The following is a 22,238-nucleotide window of genomic DNA, read 5'->3' as shown; positions in this document are numbered from 1 at the left end:
TACTATCATTGTATATATTGAAGGGTTCTTGTTCGACCTGAGGCAGAGCTTTCGGCTTCAAACCAGGTGAGCAGGACTCAAGTTCGTTGGATACCATAATACTTTACATCCTTTTTAAGTTCTGAGTGCAATAAAAGTGATAGTAAACTCCTCGATATGTGAATGATTGGCGATAGAGTTCTACTGACTGACTGCCCTCCTCTTGGTCAGAAGCACAAAATTAGAGAAGCCAGAAGATAGCCTCAGTAGTTTTGTAACAAATAAAAATATATTATTTTTGGTTTCACATAATCTTTAAACAACAGTATGCCTATAAAATATTTATTATTTTTAGAATTGGAAGGTTTAAAATCATGCTGATATCTTACAAAATATTTTTATATTAAATGTTTCGATCAAAACAACAGCCATATTTCATTCAACGTTACGATTCATCATAAAATTATTGCTTTGACAATTTAATTTACGTTGTACACCAACTCTAGTAAAGAGCCTAAAGTTATTTACACACATTAACAAAAACTGGTTACTTTACAAAGCACTCATTTGAAATTTATTGTTTTGTTTTAAGGTCGGTTTACAGTTAAATATATGTGTTTTTTAATCTTGTGCTTAAAAGGCACGTTTCAAAAATTAATTCTTTAATATGTCTAAACATATTTCCAGTATATTCAGAAAAAAAGTTGTTTTCAACTTTTTCGCTCATCTGATAGTTGTAGGAGCAGATCTCTCATATCCAATTAGAAGTTCATAATGTATTACCTACATTACAAATATAATATTCTAACCTTGCCCAGAAGAACTATATGATTAATAACAACTTGTAAGTAATATTTATTTTAAAAAAATAGAATACGTACCATTTCACACGTTTTTTTTACAAACAATCTTCTGAACAGATGATTAACCTCTGATGCATAAAATAAATAAGTTTAAAGTCTGAAAAATAAAATATATTTTTACAACGAGAGATGTAACTAAAAAAATACCCTTTTTACACAGTTAATAAATACTGCGAAATAAATAACTGTTTTCTCGTTACAAACAAAGCCACTTTTGCCCATAAACTAAAAACACACACAAAAACAATATTTTAAATTTAGGCTTAGTAATTTCGAAAAGCTTTCGATATGATATTAATGTTACTGTTTTATTTTATCATCGGAGTAATATTTTCACTCTTTGTTTTTATAAACTGCAGTTAAAACGTGATTAAGAATTGATTTTATACAAATATTGTGTCGCAAACAATTTATTTGTGTTTCATAATAGTTATTAACTATTATACACTTCTCAATAACGTGACAACTTCGTAAGATCTATAATTACATGCAGACTTTTCTTTACATTAAAATACTTGTGTTTGTGAGCTCTCGATTCTACTAGCAGTGCCTTATCGGCTGCAATCTACAATTATTAAACGATCAATAAGGACTGTAAAATAAATGTTTTAAAGATGCAAACAAAGCCCATTGTTGGCCGATGAAGGATAGTTAACAAATCCTAATGCTCGCAAGTAAAACTATAAATGTATAGAAAAACTCCATGTATAATTCTACATATTAATTTACCTACATTATCGCTCGGCATGGCCAGGTGGATTAAGGCGTTTGACTCGTAATCTGAGGGTCACGGGTTCGCATCCCCGTTGTGCCAAACATGCTCGCCCTCCCTAGTTCAGATAATCCTCGAATGGCTTTGCATGAAATACACTTCTGGCCAAAATCTTAAGGCCAATGAACATAAAGAAAAAATACGCATTTTGCGTTGTTGGACTCAACAATTTATTTGAGTAGAGATTCGAAAGCTGAAAATAAGAAAAATGAAAATAAAAAAAAACGTTTTAGCATTTAATAGGGTAAATGTGAACACTATGAAATTAGCCTAAATACTAGATGGTCAAAAGTTTAAGACCATAGTGAAACGAAGAGTTAATCATTTAGTCATTTGTGTTCAAGCATTAGCGTTATCAACATCTTCCACTGACATCGCCTGTGTTAGGCCCGGCATGGCTAAGCGTGTTAAGGCGTGCGACTCGTAATCTGAGGGTCACGGGTTCGCATCCCCGTTGTGCCAAACATGCTCGCCCTCCCAGCCGTGGGGACGTTATAATGTGCGGTCAATCCCACTATTCGTTGGTAAAAGAGTAGCCCAAGAGTTGGCGGTGGGTGGTGATGACTAGCTGCCTTCCCTCTAGTCTTACACTGCTAAATTAGGGACGGCTAGCACAGATAGCCCTCGAGTAGCTTTGTGCGAAATTCAAAAACAAACATCTCCTGTGTTACATTGGGTAAAAACATGGCAAAGGCTAAACAGTTGACAGAGTTTGAACGTGGCAGAATTGTCGAACTGTAAAAGCAATGTCTCTCTAATTGTGCCATCGCTGGTGAGATTGTGCGTAGTAAAAGTGCTGTTGTAAATTTCTTAAAAGACCCTGAGGGACACGGGACGAGAATTTCAAGTCGTCGGCCCAAGAAAATTTCGCTGGCGTTGTGCAGGAGGATTCGACGGGTTGTCCGGCAAAACACCAGCCATCGTCGAACTAGATTAAGGCCATTACGGACGCAAAAATGCAGCTTTGAGCTGCATAAGACGGGATCTACGAGAGAAAGGCTTTAAAAATCGTAAATATTTTCAAAGGCCACGCCTTCTTACACACCACGAAACAGTTTGGTTATACTTTGCTGAGAAGCACCAAAGATGGTACGTAGAAAAGTGGGAGAAAAAATTTAACCTGGACGGTCCAGATGGCTTCCAACGTTACTGGCACGATAAGTGTATCCCACCGGAGACATTTTCTACACGACACAGTGGCGGAGGTTCCATCATGATCTGGGGTGCTTTCTCCTTCCATGGAACAATGGAGCTTCAGGTTATAAATGGGCGTCAAACAGCAGCTGGCTACATTGGCATGTTGGAGAGGGCATCCTTATTGACTGAAAGCTCTCACTTGTGGGGGACTGGATCTTTCAGCAGGACAACGCTGCAATCCACAATGCTTGCAGGACAAAGGACTTTTTCATGGCGAATAACGTGATTCTTTTAAACCATCCAGCGTGTTTACCTGAACTGAACCCCATTGAATGACAAGGGAAGTCTATAGAAATGGACGTCAATTTCAAACAGTGCATGATATTTGTGAAGCCATCTTCACCACTTGGAATAGCATTTCAGCTAGCCTTCTGCAAGCGCTTATATCGACCATGCCAAAGCGAATTTTGCAGTTATTCGCAATGAAAGCCGTGCAACTCGCTACTGAGACCTCTCGTTGGGCGTTTCCTACCCTGTTTATGACTTCTTTTTGGTATGGTCTTAAACTTTTGACCAGCTAGTATTTAGACTAATTTCGTTGTGTTCACATTTTTCGTATTAAATGGTAAAAAAAGCCTTTATTTTTCCTTTGAAGTTCTACTCATATAATTGGTTGAGTCTTACAACGCAAAATACATATTTTTTCTTTATGTTCGTTGGCTTAAGATTTTGGCCAGCAGTGTATAACAAATAGTTTGTTTGTTTTTGAATTAAGCACAAAGCTACACCATGGGCTATCTGTGCTCTGCTCACCACGGGTATCGAAACTCGGTTTGTAGTGTGACATACCACTGTGCTACTGGGGGGAATATAACAAATAGACGAGTTCTTTTCATAAATCCATTATTGTGAATGAAACGTTTTTAAGAAAAATATGATATTTTTATATAGCTGGTTAAATTATTGCGAAATGTCATTATACCTCAATATTTTTCCACGATTAAAAAGTTAAAGGAAAATTAAGCGCTCCGTTGTTTCTGCCTATAACATGATATATTCGAATAGTGCGTCTTTCTTCACGAGAAATGCGTCTTTATATTTAGAAAATATGAAGAGTGTCAATTTTGTCCTGACATTTGTGACGACTAAGTACTCAGATTTAGAATATATAAATAAGAAAAAGAAAAAAGCAAGATGTAGGAGCTAATTAGATTTCAGCGACACATGTGCCTGGTTGTTATATTTTCTCTAAACAGTTTGTGCTGGAGATTATCTAATATAAGTCCCCTCAATATAACCTGAAGTGATGCAGTCGGATGAAATAACAAGTGCAAGTTAATTGTATACATATGTGGATATATTTAGCTTATCATAAACAGATTTGACACAAAATTCAAATTACTAACACAAACCACATAAAACAATTACATAATATGATGTAAATAATATTTCTTAAATTCTCTTGTATGTACACATTTTTGGTTTTGTTATTAATTAACCACTAAAACTATCATAAAAAATCTGACGTCAACAAAATATATCTAGACAAATATATTTTTGTCTTTTTCTTCTTTATGTATACAATGGTAACGGTGTTTTAAGAAAGTGGAGTTTAAGGCTATTTAACTTTCCAGTTAAAACAAATACTTTTTTTAAGGGACACTTTTAATACAAACATAAAATGACGTTAAATGAATGCACGTATGCCGTGATCAGTTGAGAACTGAAATTTCTAATAATGTCAAATCTCATCATCCCAGTAATCCTAAACCTATGTTTTTAGATTAACCTGAAGATCCATTTACAACTCGTTACAAAACACGTCACTGTGGAACATAGACTCATTTTATATTAGCTAACTCACCTCAAAAAACATCAGACAGACTCTTGCTACAAAAATGATTAATCTGTAGTTCTTTGTTTTTTTTCCTGTCGCCATCATTAGTACACTGAAAATTTACCAACCTAAGCGTCCGAATCACTAAGCACACAATCAGCTTCATAACTCTGAAAACGCGCAGAATACCGATGTCAATATCCACTTTTATAGCGGTCGTCTCGCGCCACAGAAATTAGTTTAATATATAATTTGCTTTCGTACCATTTAACTGATGTTGTAATAATTATGAAATTACCGTTTAACCAGAGCAACTGATATAATCATATCTGATGTAAATATGTTATAGCGTTTACATAAGAAATATTATCATCTGACGATCACAGTTTACTGTTTTAATTCGTCTGTTACTCTAAACTTTTATTCTAAAGAACATCTAAGCATCTTCACAAACACTATATTCAACGTTATAAAAAAATACTAGGTCAAACTTCAAGGTATTTCTCTTTCGATGCTAGATACCTTAAATTAACAACTGTTTGTTTGTATATTGTTCATAAATTTTCCGGATAATGTTGCAAACTCGCGGTTACCAAATTATGTAAAATAATTTTTTTTTACGATTGTTATACCCCTCATAACACATGTTGTAGGTATTTTTAATTAAAACAATTTTAATAACGAAAGGTCAATATGAAGTATGAATAGTCATTCTATTTTTTTGTATCTGGTTAAACAGATTTCTGACTGAATTGAGAACGAGTTGAAGTTATGGTATTTTCAGTTCCAAAAGCACTTTATGCGCACAATGGCTAAATGGCCAAGTCCGGGCTCCATAAAACTTTGGTATAGCTGTCATTAATTTTGAACAACTGACCAAGGGGAAACATCATTGTCATAAGGTCTTTCTTTCCGGCGATCGATTCCATAGCCGAAGTTATTGGCTTTATCATAAAACAAGATAAGTTAGGGAACAAAGCATAGCTATTGAACATTTCGGAATAAGGAATTCGTTCTTAGTTATATATACTAACGAGAAAAAGTGCGATTACAGAAATATATAAATGAATTTAAATATACATGTAATAAAATGAAAAACAAGTTAGCACAATTCGAAGTAATATATTTTTTTTTTAATTCTTGAGCATAAAATACACAATAGACTACTTTCACTGTACCTATCAGAGGTATCAAAATGCAGTTTTGAACGTTATAACGCACTGAATTACCGCTGAGCTACTAGGGAAATACATTTTATTTCAAAAGTTTCTCTTCCCAGAAGTTTATAAATGACAAAACTCACGTTTTCTCAATAGTCCCCCAGTGGTGCAATAGTATGTCTGCAAACATACAACGCTATAAACTGGGTTTTGATACGCGTGGTGGGCAGAGCGCATATAGGCCAGTGTCAAGCTTCGTGCTTAACTATACACTTTCTCAGTAATGTGAGTTATTAAGTCGCCCATGGCTCAATACTACTCTCTATCTCCAAATAAAGACATTTATCGCCCTTTTCAGTCAGTTACGTAACTCTATACCATTTAGTTGCAAAAGTAACGTTATACATTACCTAATTAACTGAGTTTGTAACCTTTATTCCACTTACCTTGGCCTCCACAGGATAATCCCTTCTTATGAAACATCTTATGTCAAAACACTTACCCGAACAAATGATCTACTCATTTTTAAGTAATGTTATTTTGAAACTACTTCAAACGTTTATTGTACTCAAGTACTTCATTTACAGGAGTTTAAAATAAGTTATACTGGAAAGCAATTAACTACTTCTTCCCCTTAAGACGACTTAAAAGCTAAATTTAGAAATGCTCTTATAGGATTTTTTCTCCCCAGTGACGATAGCCCTTGGTTACCATCATCTATATCTCGTTTATTTATACACATACGAAGACTAAACGGCCTGTCACTTTGGCTAAACTAACTACGAGTCAATAACATACGGTAATATCAGTCAAAATAAGTATAAGTGTCAACATCTGTTTTCCACTTTCTTATAACGCAACTTTATGAACATACACAATATTTGAAAGGTAGATCAATAGATCACTCTTTTATATTTCTTACTGCTGCTAAGCCTGAAACTAGGCTTTGTGCGGCTATGAAACGAGTTAGGTGTGAAAATTGTTCACCAGCATCCTGGGGTGAACCTTGGTTGTTTTTTTTAAGACATCTGTTATGCGAACTACAGTGGTACACCACGCCCAGACTAAAATTTTACAATTAATGTAAATGACTAGTTTGAGTTTTTAATTACATGATTTACATTTTTATACATAATTTTTACGTAAGCATTGCAAATGTACTGAGGTTGATCAGCAGGTTATAGAAATACAGAGATGTAGGTCTGTCTCTGTATTTCCTTAGAATGCTGTTCTATATAAGTATACATGTATTTCACAGAACTTATGTAGATCTTCCTGCAATGCTTCATAAGAGCTTTTGAGATTGTAACTCAAAATATGCAGGAAGATTGAGGAAAGTAAAATAAAATATATGTAAAATTATGATCAGAATTGAGTAAAAACACCAAAAAACAGGGAATATATGTGTTTCAATTATAGATCTAGTGCTAAAACAGTTAGCATGTATACTGACATTTCAAAAAGATTTACTGTTCTCACGAGTCACTGAAACAAAACCAATAGCGAGTTTGTTTTTCAGTTCTGAAATAAACAAGTACATCGGATGAAAGGAAAACAAATCCAGGTGTTATCGTGAATGAATGTAATGAAACAGTATTTTTTAAAAACTTTATTGAATATTTCTTTGTGTTTGAAGAGGCTAAAAGAAAATATTTTTTTGTTAAAGTTGCTGGATCACGAAAATATGATTTGGTCTTTTCTTTAGTTTGGGTTTTTCTCTTTTGTGATCATAAAACGAATACTGTCCGTTCTCTTCATTGTAATCTTTTTTATTTTTCAAATTGAAAGCTTTGGCTGTTATCGAAAAAAAAATTCTGGGGATTACGAGAAGAGAATTTCAACTTGCCTCTACTTTATCTAGTATTCTGGTAACAAATCACACATTTTTATAGTTGAATACGTTTCAAACAAATATATCAAGAGATCTTAACCTCTTTAAATTTGATACATACAAATACCGAAATGTTTTCTACATTAGTTAACAATACAAAACCGCATTTCATGCTCATGTCCAGAGACCTTGACATTAAACATGTAAACTTTGGACATATTAAGTAAAATGCGAAATAAAGTTTAAGATGGTTTTACAAGTAAATGTACACACATAGATAGTTGGGCAGACTCTGAATCCATGTTTGTACCAAAACAGCAAACGTTGTAAAAGATGTGTGTGTAACAAAATGCTTAAAATACTAAGTAAATATAGAATTTTCGAATTTCAGGTCATAAAAACAAATAAAAAGTTACGCATGAAGACTTGTTTGCTACTTATACATAATACTTAAACATTGAAAATTATAAAAATTGCATAATGTTTTTAACAAAGTAATTGCAAATATTATTACAGGTCAGACTCTTCATTTAGTGCTGTAAGTCTAAGCTGATAAACTAATGTTCAGCTTACAAATTAACACACAATTATATAAGGCGTATTTTATTTTCATTAATATTATTAAAGGGAACAAAATTTAGAAGACCAAAAACATCAGGCGAATCAAGATTTTTGATCTCAACAAGGTCAGTTTTGTTTAATACGTCAGATAGTGAATTATTTTATCACCAGTGAAGTGTGTTTGAGAAAAAAAAGTAGAACATTATCATCTATTTATTTTTGTAGCTGAAACAACCAACCCAACAACTGTATAGTTTGATGCCAAATTGATTCTAACAATTAATATATAGTTAAGAATCGGTTGTATATTCCTGTGATAATTATTATTTCAATAATATAAATAGTTATATTATTACTTTAGTTTTATCCTTCTGCCATTCTTCCTGTTGATGAATATCCAAGTTTTTTAACGTTAGCACAAACACAGATTTGTTTCAAAAGAAAATACACATGAATAATTAAATAAAATTTTATAATCTCAATAATATTTTGTAAATCAGCTTTTAAGTGGCCAGAAATATTCACAATATTAATTAGAGGAACAAAGAATTACAATGATATTAAAAAATAAGAAGTAAAATTTTCATAGAAACTTGGATTCCACATGGGAGTTAGGAATGGTTTTGCGATAACCCAAAACAAATAATTATGCAAGACCGAAAATGTTAGTCACTGACAAAGAGTCGAAAAGACTTATAACGTGTTTTAGTGGATGTTCAGCTTGAATAAACCAATAGCGCGTTAACTTTTAAGGGATTACTGTTTTTTCTTGTTTAGTGGGGTACAGAATTCAGTTGCTTCCAAATTTTACGTCATATAACTATTCATTGAGCGGACCTATCCGATTCTGAAGAAGGAAGTTTTTGCGCTTAGGAAAGTTCAAAATAAATATTTATGAATGAAAATGTTTAGATAAGATTTTCAGGCTTCCGTCATAATAGCTAACTGTTCTGAAATCATAATGAAGTAGTACTATAAAACTCAGATATTATTGTTTTTTTCGATCTAAATAATGTTAATAAGTCTGACAAACAAAACATTTTCACAAGTAGGGCCTAAATAGGTACCTAAATCTGTTGCTTAAGAATAAAATTACTGTTTGTAAATTCATCTAATTTTGCCTTTCACATATAAATAGACTGTTTGCCTAAGTAGAGCAAATTGGAATCAAAACAGCTCTGATTGATTATCCTCTGAATTTAAATAACTTATAAGGTTTTCAATTTTCCTAAAAATTATTTTTAAAGGGTATAAACTACAAAAATAAATAAAAAATAATTACGACTAACATTTAAAAAAACGTCTGCTACGACAGTTCAGAAATTCAAAAATATATTGTAAATTACGCACAATGACTGTCTTCACCAGTTTTAATAAAAACAAAAAACTAATGTATTAATCGGTTGATTTAGTAGATTTTTTTTCTACCGTAAGCCGAAGTAAAGTATGTTTGTATGTAAGCATAATAATCTCAAAGTTTTTGACAAAGAAACACATAAAAAGCGATCCCATAACGATTGTCTAGCCTTAAGTTTCACCATCGCTATATAAAGGGATTGTTACTTCAAAGGCGTTATTAATGGTTTACATTTTTCATGAAAGCTTTCTGGGCGACATTACGAAGTGCTAGCGTAGATCTTCATCAAGTCCTGAATCTGTATATAAAGCGTTTGGGACCAAGTTTCGAGCTGCTAGTACAGACTTTAATCAAGGGCCAATGGCCAGATTAGAGATTTGTATGGGTTAAACATATATGACCATAATTTTGAATTGCAGGACACAAGGCAAGCAATCAGGCAACAGCAACTGTCTCCTGAAACGATTACGCATACTGACCATCGGAGTTGAGTGTCACATTTATAACGCATTTATTGACAGTAGAAGGTTCAAAGGGTGCTTTTGAGAGCCAGATCTCAAACCCGAGAACTTCGGATCCCCAATTTGATAAGCTAACCGCTGTGTCTGTTATTGTTTTAACTAAAATACGTGTTGCACAACATTCGGCTCAAGTTTTAGAATTAATGGTAATTTGCAAAAATAGTTAAATTACCTCAGTATGAAAAATACACTTTTTTCATAATAACATGGTGATCTGGACTCAGCAGATAGCCTGATGTAGCTTTACTATAAGAAAAATACACACACAAACATGGTTATCAAGAAACTGATAATTCTCGTAAGAAGAGAAAACACAAATCTGGGTCTATTATATACATATCTCAATATGTGTTAGGTTTAAATGATTTAAAACATACAACCTAGTTTTACATATAGTTATTTTAGACAAAAAGAATCTGACACTGATTTTATGATGCTAATGGATCTAATTGTACTACGCTGAGTAATATCCATCTTTTATGTCAATAATGTTTTTTGGTTCGGTTTGTTCTGTATTTCGCGCAAAATTACACGAGAGCTACCTGCGCTAGCCATAATTTAGCAGTGTAAGACTAGAGGGAAGACAGCTAATCATCATCACCCACCGCCAACTTTTGGGCTATTCTTTTACCAACGAATAGTAGGATTGACCGTCACATTATAATACCTCCCGACTGAAAGGGCGAGCATGTTTGGTGTGACAGGAATTCGAGCACTCGACTCATGATCCTGAGGTATCGAAATATAATTATGTTTTTAGTTAAGGTTGGTTTATTCGATCACAAATATAGAAAAAAATTAATACTGTTTTTGATTACGATAAACTAAAATACTGAGTAAATGGAATAGATGACAAATTAAAACATAATGTTCTCAGCTGGTACAGCGGTAAGCTACGGATTTAGAACGCTACAATCAAGAGTTTGATTCCCCTCGGTGGACTAAGCAGCTAGCCCGATGATCCTTTTCTATTATGTGTTTTTTTTTATAGTAAAGCAACATCGGGCTAGCTGCTTAATCCACCGAGGGGAATCAAACTCTTGATTGTAGCGTTCTAAATCCGTAGCTTACCGCTGTACCAGCTGAGAACATTATGTTTTAATTTGTCATCTATTCCATTTACTCAGTATTTTAGTTTATCGTAATCAAAAACAGTATTAATTTTTTTCTATATTTGTGATCGAATAAACCAACCTTAACTAAAAACATAATTATATTTCGATACCTATATTTTTATAGCATTAGATTAACAGTAGTATAATAAAAAATTCTGAAAATAAAAACGTGACTTTAAAGCTATAATTAGATCAAAATTTACATAATCTATATATATACGCTAATTTTGATAACTTACTTTGTGTACTAAATTAATCGATCTCAATTTTTAGGAAGCATGAGTAGCAAACAAGAACAATGTTTGATAAGAATAATTTAACAAAATATCTTGTGTAAAACCTAATAAAACCTAATGACCTTTTAACTCCATATTAGACGTAATTATATGTCTTGACACTACGTTTTCACTTAGTAAAATGTTAATTTGGCGCAATATACTAAATTAACAAACATTAATGTGTAGCGCCTCATTCTATCGAGGCTGTCTTTTAATGAATACAAACTCGTGCATAGGAGGCTTTTCAATTTAATAAAATTCGTTGTATGTTTCAAATAATCTGTAACAAATACTTCTATTCTGAACTATTCGTGAAAAACAGAAAATAAGGTGAAAATCTAATTAAAGAAAAAATACAATTAACTTATCTTTTACGAACAGAGGCTATAAAGAACAACTTATTTTGACAGTTTGGATCATACGTTTCAGATGCACGTTAAGTACTAACTATGAAATAAACATCCTATTTCATAACCTGTTCTAATACTTTGATTTTATCACAAAAGGTATGCACATTATTAGCTGTATCTACAAAGTAACGCGAAATGTCATTTTGCCTTTTATTACTTGATTTTGAACTTTAAATTACGGCTCTTTATGTTATGTTTATCTTCTTCTGAACTTGAAGCAAATATTACTCTTACTGGGTATTATAAACCTATAACAGAAAAGTGAAATGACATTCTATGAAGTTTACAAAGCAATCTGATAACAAAATTAAATTAATTCTTACATTTAATAGAAAATATGTAAAAAATATAAATGTTATCATATTATCAGTTATTTCGATTCAAATTATACGCATTTCTTATATTATTTACTGAGCTTCATTTGTTTGAAAGAAGTAAAGCAACAGGCCAGAAGTTCTCATATTATAATATTTTATCTCGTAATTAACAGAAATAAGGTAATTTATTCATACATAGCTGATAGTGCCTATTCAGCCGAATACAAAAATCACAAGCAAAGACTTTTCTCAGTTTTTCTTTTACACGAGATCGATAATTTGGATACTTGGAGATACAGACTTACCCTGATCTTCTCTCTTAACATTAAATAATTTCAAGATTTTGGCTCAGATTAACAATCAATTCTGTAAGGAAGAGCACCCGTTTGCCAAATACAGTGAGGCGGGACGCCTCAAGAGACGCTTAATCGATACCAGTCGCCCTTCTCTCTTGCTTTCTTCTATTAATCTCGAATCAGTACTATTATGAAGAGATTAGATTCTAGAAGTAGACAAATGTCATACTAACTCTGGTACTGTTTTAACGTGACACATTTCCAATGTTAGCTAGTCAGAGAAGTCTGCAGAGACTCACTTGTCCAGAAACAAGTCACCTACTAACTGATGAACTCAGGGGTACCGCATCTCTCCTCGAAGTGAAATCGATGACAGTATTAGCCGATAGGTGGAGTTAGGCATCGGCTTGTAAGATAATTTCACAGATGAGGAAATGAAACGGAAACAAAGGCTGAAGATATGAATTGTTTCGGATATTCACCTAAAGCATCACAAGAGGTAACTGCGGTAATCGTACTCAGCTTTATCTGATAGAGTAGAGAAAAAAAAAGAGGTTAGTTAACAGCACCCACCGCCAATTCATGGGTATGAATTCAGCCTCAAAGTACCGCCCGTGACTTTTTTCCGGAAGAACGCTGACTACTGAAAAACATCCGGTCAGGATAGAGGTATAGTGCATTTTAAACCTCCTACGCAAATGCCTGGGTTGCCCAACGGTAGAAAAAAATCATGCCGTGGTTAATTTTGTTTATTATTTTCCCAATATTTCACTATAAGAACTGTAACTATGGAGCAAGATTTTACTCACCAATTGTGGTTGTGAAATATCTCTTGAAAGTGGGCATTTCTTTGGAAGTAATTTTATCAACCAAAATACATTATATCTGAAGAAAGAAGGCAAATTTAAATGTTTGGAAGTGGTACGAAATCAATTTAGTACTCAATTTCACTAATAAGGGCAAGCTTCAAATTCCTAAAGTGTGTGTTTGTTGATAGAAGAGCCACATTAAGATATCTGGTGTGTCCATCAATGGGAACTAAATCCCTTATTTTAGCGCTATAAATCCGAATACTTACTTCCGTCTCGCCGGAGGACAAATTTCTACAGATCAAGGCTGATTAGAAAAGTTTTATTTTTATAAAAAGCATTACATTGAAAACAAAAAGAAAATTATTTTTGAAATAGTGTAGCTACATTACACTTAAAATTCTGTTGATAATTCTGAACGAAAAGTATGTAATACGATGAACTTAACAAATAATTTTTCTTTAAAATATATGGAGGTTTTAAAAGAGTTTTATTAATTTAATAATTTAACAAACTTATCACTCAAGATTTATGGTTGCATTACAAATCAGTAAGTGATGGTAAAGTGTGATTTTTGTCACTTTGTTTATTTTATTGACCATCAGATGTAAATTGTCTCTAAATTGTTTTTTTCTAGGTGATTAATTCCTAAAACACTCGGGCTTTACAGGTATAGAATTAATTTAAAGTGGCTAATTAATATTCTTAAGCTAATTCATTATATCTGAAAACTAGCTAATGCTGGAATTTACTGAAGCAACACCGTTTTAAGATAAATCACCTTATAAGTATATTTACATATGTTTTTACACATAAAAAGGGTAATCATTCGTCAAACTTACCTACTGTTAAAAACATACAAAATTACATCCTTCTTAGAACTCTATATCTACAGTAGATATATTTGTTAAGCTTGATATTTTCGTTAAGACAAAGATTTTGAATTTTATTAATTCGGTATTTAGACAATGGGATAAATATTTGTATTATAAAACTATCATATAAATATATGTACCCATACATAAGATGTCAAACAATTTTGATAGATAAAACAACTCAACCCGTGTTACGTTACTTTGTATACTTTGCTACAAAAGAGAGAAACATGTGAAAGCTAAGTGTTTGTAAAGGGATTTATAATCGCTATTGTCGTAATGTAAATACTGCATTTAAGGCAAAGTATATCGCTAATTCTAATTGTATTCAATAGGAATTTTGATGGGAATAAAACAAATTAAAGTTTACATAGTATGAGGTTTGGCAACCTTGAATCGTTTTAGATAATGAAATAACAAACGAAGAACCAAGAACTAAAGTTTCCCATTTGTAGTTTATTTTTTCCAAAAACATGAAGGTTTCTACAATGATAAAAATACACACAAGTTAAACAATTTTATTGCTATTAGTTTTAGTTCGCCAGTAATTACTTCTTTCAACATTTTTGTAACATTGATTAAAAATAACTATGAAGCCCATTCTATTATTCGATTCACTACTTGTCACTGAGTTATGCTTTTTTTATAGGGATTTTCATTCTGAACAAGGACAAATCGATAGAACAAGACTATGCTTCCTAGAATAATAACTACATATTTCGTTTACCAATATAAAATATCGCACTCAGTTGAGGGTTTCTAAAGTCTTTCGAGATTTGTAGTGACCACAATGTATCGATCAAGCTCATCCGTTATTCTCGGTTATTTCTATAGTCACTCCAAAGGGACACCCATAAAATAACAAAAACAAATTGTAACTGGCACACATCCGTATTACCAGAGCATGTGTGCTAAATATAATTCCGCTAGTTTATAATTGTAGATATGAACACACTTTCAGAACAACCCAGAGGTTACGAGGAAAGTCAGGAACATAAAAAAATGCCACATTTGGGTTTAGGAAGCCCAAATTCCAACTTTTAGATTTTTGTCATATTTTGGTAACCTTCAATCCGTTACTCCCTTGGGTATTTGTGTATATAATGTGAATTTTTCTTATAATAAAGTCACATCGCGGTATCTGCTGTGTCCACCGAAAGAAATCGAGCCCCTGATTTTAGCATTGTAAATCCGTAGAATTACTGCTGTCCCACCAGGAGACACACCCTTGATATGGGTAACATTACACTATTAAAGTCCTGGCCATTCCACGTCCACATACAAAATTTGGTCTTGCTAGCTACAAAACTTTGGGATGAATTCACGAACATACAAACAAATTCATACAAAATGAATTAGTACAAGTTGATAGTTTGCGTTGTTTGTACTTTACTACGTTGAACTTATACGTATATGCAACATTAATTGTGCTAATTTATTCTTTTGCATTATTCAGCAGACAAACTTTTTAAAATAACAAAAGTAAATATGCAATCAAATTTTCGTTTGATTCACCAAATGTAATTCATTTATACCAGTTTTGAAAAATTCAACTCATCATCTGTAACACTGGATAAATTTAAAGAGCAAGCCTAGACTGAATATTTGGATAATACATTAGTAGCATTCAAATCTATATAAATATCAGTTTACTGTGGCGAATTAAAAACAACTCAAAATACTATACATATAATATAACAATGGTGTTTTCGTGAAGATAAAATGTAATTGCTATGTTGTGAAGTTGCAACCATTTTATTACACCTTTTTATTTTATTATTTACAAGACTTAGGTGCGCTTCGTGAAAATAATTTTAAAAACATGACAATGACGTACACGAATGTTGCAAATTTTAAATACGAATGGAACATAAACGAAAAAAATAACATGTATATAAATGTAAGTTGATTACATTGATTTATTTAAAACATTATATTAAAAGAAAAGCGAGCCTATAACTAATGTGATCATATTTTGTTTATTTGAAACGCAAAAACTTAAAATTTAATTCATCCATTTTAAAATAATTTTAGCAAAATCCTGTTCAAATACATTGATCATATTCTTATATTTAGTTATTACCAAACGTGTTCTATACTAACTCTTATATGATTATTAAAATGTTACAAATAACTAACATATCTCTTATTTATAACTATTGTGATTTTGTACCTTGATATTATTCCCTGTTATATACATAAGTTCTTCCACCTAGAAAAAAACGTATTTAAAATTTATGATTACTGAAGACAGTATTTCTTTATATCAATTAATTCTCAACGAATGCCAAGTTTATTTACAATATTCCCATGGCACAGGCAGTATGCACATAGAAATCACAAACAACAATTAATGACCACTATAAAGAGTAAATCTATTAGTGATACAAAAATTTGTCAAAAAGAATACAAAAGAAAAGCGAATAAGTTGTACAATTCACTAATATTGTGCAACGTGAACCAGAGCATTGTGTTCATGCTGACGTACTGTATACCAATATACCATTGTGATTAATTGTTCCAGATGTTCTGTATGAAACAACGTTAAGCGAAGTTGTTTAACCATATTGACTTAAATGTTTATATAAGTCTATATAACCTAACAAATGTTCATTCCAAACCTGTGACTGTTCCACTTACCTCTTTATCATGACGGTATCATTTCGCTACATTTTTTGTACATTTAAGTAAATTGTTTTGATGAAAGATGAAGGAAAGCTCTGCCTGTTAGTTTTAAGTAGATCATCGATGTCAATGGCTGAGATTTAGCGTTAAAGTTGTCCTGTTCTCCCAAGAGACTTCGCTCCAGATGTTATGGGTTGCCTGTGATATCGTTCTATTCGCCAGTCTTGGACAAACTGTCGTTTCTTGTTATCGAACGATTCGATACACAGTTCGAACTGTAAAGAGCACTAATGCACTTTTGTTCACTCTACTATTTGTGATGCAATGTCTATTTGAACATCTTCTTTGGCTGTATCTTATCAGTAGTAGCTCCAAATTATCTATACGTCTACTGAGACCCTTTCGTGATAATGTGTATTTCACTATTCTCGAAGTTACGTTTACACCTATACCTAAAGCAACGCTTTTGGCAATATCTATACTGAAATGCTTAATATTACTCGTAGAATTTTGGCTTTTCCACCATGATCATTTCTGGTCAAAGTTGCAAATTTCTCTCACCCTATTGAGGGTATGAAAGGAATGCCTATTCATTGTTAGGCTTTATGATTTTTGTGATACTTTTTAATTTATTGGATGATAAAAAGTCATATTTTAAAATATAAGCATGTGACTTTACTTGTTTTCACAAGTTTTTACTTGTGTTCTTTATACCCTAATATTCCACTATTTATGTAATAATTTCGATAATACACATATATTATAACATATATAATAATACTATATAATAATAACATATACAAAAATAAACAAAATACGCTGCACTTAAAAAAAATATCCTAGGGTACAAACTACAATGTGAGATTATAAAGTTTCCTACGTTTTGGAGGTGGCTTAAAATAGGACCCGCACTGCGGTGGGGATAAACCACTATCAGTCTTAACCTCCAATCCGCTAGTCTCACGTAAGAAATAGACACAATTAGAGACACAACTAGAAATTAGGAGTCCGAGATGTTGGTGCTCAAGCCCACAACATCCCACGTCTATATCACCCTTCACTGCCTGCAGACAGTAGTAGAAAGGTGACTACTCTCCCGAGGTAAAGTAAAAATAAGAAAAAGATACAGGTAAAAAGATAAAATAAGAATAAAAAATAAGGAAAATAAGGTAATACAGTTTGGGATGATAAGTAAGATGGCAGAGCACAGATAGCCCACTGTATGTTTTGTGTTTAATTCTAAAATTATAAAACCAAAGTTATTCGATTCCCCTCGATGGACTCAGCAAATGACCTAACGTAGCTTTGCTATAACAAAACACATACACACATACTAAAGTTAATAAATTTGTTATTTTGTAATTTTAAACATGTAAAAGAGCTTTTAGGCAGTTCATTAATATTTTTAAAATTATGTTTGTTTGTAGGTAAACACAAAGCTGGATAATGGACTATTTGTGCTATGCCCATTAGGGTATCGAAAATTAGTTTCTAGAGTTGTAAGTCCGCAGACATGCCGCTGTACCACTGGATGAAGCAGCATGCTTAAACGAATATTATTTTAGAAATCGTCTACAACGATTTATAGATAACAGTTTTATAGATTAAATTATGTTTATTGCTTGAAATGTTAGTTTTCTGTGATAACCATAAAAATTTGGGTCAAAAGATTTGAGTGGGTAAAGTAAAGTCTTGGAAGATTTTGTTATTTGAAGTTTTAAAAAGTATAGGTGAAGAAGTAATAATTAGTTCAGATAATAACATTATCTTACACCCCGTATAGAATCCCCTGGGTGTGACAGCAGTAAATCTTTAGATTTGCAACGCTAAAATCAGGGTTATGATTTACCTGGGTGGACCTAATAGATGGCCTAATGTGGCTTTGTTCTAATCAAAGCAACACATGCCTGTATATGCTCTCAACGAGTCAGAGGAAATTTTATGGACTTAGAACATTATAATAAGGTGTCCGAGTTACTGTTGAAGACAGAATTCAGAGAGCACAGTAGGTTTCCACGAATAAAATAACAACATCAACGTATTGAAGTAAAATAAACTAAAACTGAATTACACTGTTACAATAAAACACACAACACATGACATAATAAAAGTCAAAAGAATGTTAGAAAATTGCCTTTTATGAACACGCAAGTATGTCAGATTATTCTGGAAATAAAAATATCAGTTTTATTTGTTATCAAAATGCCTACAGCACGAATATTATTCGATCAAAATGCAAATCGACGTTACTGCGTTTGATTTCATGATTTCGACATTTAACTTTTTATATTTTTTTGGGGGGAGTTTAATGATTTGATTTTAGGAACTTAAAAACACACAAAACACATCATTCAAGATAATCGTTTTTAAATTAAATTTGATTTTATCTGTTTGTTTTCTGATATTTGACTAAATTTATTCAATCGTGAATTTTGCTAACCGTCTCTAATGTTGAACTGATAGACAAGATAGAAGATAACTAGTCCTATTTCGTGCCGTATTCATTGAAACACTTTTAATTAAGAGCATCACGCTCATTTTAACTTTAGTCAAATAAGCAATAAAAGTACGTTTTCCATATTAGTGGAGAGGTGCAATTATACTTATCCTAACATAAATCTGATAGTAATATGAAAAATGGACAAATATTCACAAACTTTACTTTTCTCTTTAATAATAATTATCAAAATATCGAATGCATACATTTTTCACATCTCCTTGAAAGTAAAGATGCCCTGTTCGTATTTTCTAGAAATATGTGTTATAGAGTTTCTGACGTGTAACGTTTTTATTTTTAGTTTTCAATAAAGATGAGGCAAATGAAAGATTATACATATTGGTATGCGGTAAGTGAAATTTTGGTTAAAATAGTATTTGTAATAATAATTACTGTTTTAGTGTACATCTTAAAATGTTAATGTAACTATTGCAGTACAGCCTTTTGTGTCATCAATTACTTTTAAGATAAAACTTATAGTGCCCTGAGGGCTCAGTGTTAAGTTTAAAAAATTAAAAGCTAAATTCTTAGATTCGATTCCCCGTGATTAACGGATCGTTTATAGTTCATTGTGTAGCTATTTGCTAAAACGAACCAGCAAAATGTTTAATAAAACAATAACTTCTTGCTTAAAGTTGTATGTTTTAAAAGGGTAAATTACGATTAATGAGAAAGAAAACAAGTAGATATATCAATTCACGAAAGATTAACAAAAATACGATATTTTTTTATTAGAAGAAATATGCATAACGCTAGATAAGAGAAAAAGTAGTCCCTATTACGATTATTGCTTTTCCTTTTTACGTTTACCCAATTTATTTAGGTTATACCGAAAGGAATCAGCCTATACTAATGTAAATATAAAATACTACTGTGTACATTGGTAATAAATAATACATAGATTAAGAAGTAGTTTCTTTTAACTTACTGGCAACATTTAACTTTCTTCCTTTGCCTCTCAAATTTATTCGTTCTCTTTCACATCTCCCAAGTTTTTCACTTTCATTGAACTCTTGTCGTTTATATCTTTTTCTCAAACTTACGTTTAACCAATCCTTTCCTTTCTGACTTTGAACCTCTCTATGTAATTGGATTATAAAGTCTCATAGCCATAGGAGGTCTTGTAATCTCCATAGCGGCTGAAACAGCAGCTAGATCCGCTTACTTCTGTCATGTTCTAATGGCCTAGAATACTTTGATTCCCTAGAGACTGTTCTAAAGCCGACGTTTTTTAACAAACTTTCAACCTTAACCGATGCTACTTTACATTTAATATAACAATACAGCTTGGTAAAATATTGTAACAAAAGACATTTATATTCCTTTTTCCCCGGAACATAGCGCACCAAGCCTTGAGGGTGTTAAGGTGTTTCGGCAACTATTTCTGTATATTAATCTGTAAATTTTTTTTACAGACCATTATGTGTATGAACATATATTACCATTGAATTCGATAAGTTTTATAAAATTATATATATATGTATTAAATTCTTAGCTAACCCTTTGTTTTATTCATCTTGCCAGATAAAAGCCAGATTATGTTTATTAGCTAGAACTTTTAATTGTACAGAGGATATATAGGAGTGCTTAGCTTTATCTCCTGTACATTATGTGAGATATATATGTAGAGTAGGTGACTGAAGCACGATTGTTTGTTTGTTTAAATTTCGCACAATGCTACTCGAGGGCTATCTATGCTTGCCGTCCCTAATTTAGCAGTGTAAGACTAGAGGGAAGGCAGCTAATCATCACCACCCACCGCCAACTTTTGGGCTACTCTTTTACCAACGAATAGTGGGATTGACCATAACATTATAACGCCCCCACGACTGAAAGAGGGAGCATGTTTGGCGCGACGCGGATGCGAACCCGTGACCCTGAGATTACGAGTCGCAAGCCTTAACACGCTTGGCCATGCCGGGCCACCTAAAACAAGATACGTTATTCGAAATGAAATACTACTAATAATTTCAAACTTATTTTATACACTAATCTACAGAAATATTGTTGCTTATTCTTTGATCATCTGTAACATTAAAACACATCTTTCGTAAATAAAATCATCTTCCTTGCATAAACCTTAAGAATTTTCGTTTCGAATAATGTCTGTATGCTTTAGGACCGGTTTTCATTTAGAGAAATTTATCAATACGAAAGGTAGTTCTTTGTTTGTTTGTTTTGGAATTTCGCACAAAGCTACTCGAGGGCTATCTGTGCTAGCGTCCCTAAATTAGCAGTGTAAGACTAGAGGGAAGGCAGCTAGTCATCACCACCCACCGCCAACCCTTGGGCTACTCTTTTACCAACGAATAGTGGGATTGACCGTAACATTATACACCCCCACGGCTGGGAGGGCGAGCATGTTTAGCGCGAACCCGCGACCCTCGAATTACAAGTCGCACGCCTTACGCGCTTGGCCATGCCAGGCCCGAAAGGTAGTTCAAGTGCTTTCAGATCCTGTCTTTCACAAAAACGCTAGCCAAAATAGTGTGTCTACAAATACATTTCTTTAAATAATACTATTATGCACAAAATGCTAAAATACAAAATAATTTTTATCACTTTAAATAAACGATATATGTAAAAATAATGGAATGAAGTGGTTGTGTATAAGACAAATAAACATATCAATCATAGTTCTTTATATTAAAATTAAAGACTTTTTTAGAGTAAAACTAATTAGGTTAATAAGAATTGAGATGCATCGAATTGTTATCTTCTGTTAAGTTATCTAGTTTGATTTAATACGTTATTCCAATATAAGAAAAAAAAAAGGGTAGCATTAAAGGAGGAAAAGCAATAAAGATAATGCCCTAAACATTATTATATTGAAAAAATAATAATCATAAGGTGCTTGTAAATTCAAAAGAAAATGGTAAAGCTAGATGCTTCAAGTTACTTGTGGTATATAATTTCCTAGGTTAACATTTAAAAGAAAGGAACGTTGCATTAACTAAAGTTCGAACTTATTGCTTATTACATAAATAAGTTGCATGAA

At 32.5% G+C, this 22,238-nt stretch overlaps 1 protein-coding gene across 4 annotated transcripts in view; it reads right to left on the bottom strand.

Moving 5' to 3' along the window:
- Positions 1-22,238, bottom strand: part of LOC143238650 (uncharacterized) — a 368,402-nt gene that overhangs the window by 173,689 nt on the left and 172,475 nt on the right. The window contains exon 1 of one of the 4 annotated variants that reach the window (XM_076479060.1): positions 12,444-13,051. The exons of 2 other annotated variants lie outside the window; for them this stretch is intronic. The gene's annotated coding sequence lies outside the window, so the exon portion shown is untranslated. Of the gene's footprint in view, positions 1-12,443; positions 13,052-22,238 lie in introns of those variants that run through there. One more of the 4 variants, XM_076479064.1, reaches the window with a different exon arrangement.

This window comes from Tachypleus tridentatus, chromosome 13 (genome assembly GCF_004210375.1).
Source record: "Tachypleus tridentatus isolate NWPU-2018 chromosome 13, ASM421037v1, whole genome shotgun sequence".
In the NCBI taxonomy this organism is placed as follows: domain Eukaryota; kingdom Metazoa; phylum Arthropoda; class Merostomata; order Xiphosura; family Limulidae; genus Tachypleus; species Tachypleus tridentatus.
Note: the sequence above shows the minus strand (reverse complement) of the source record. Positions and strands in the feature narration are given on the sequence as shown.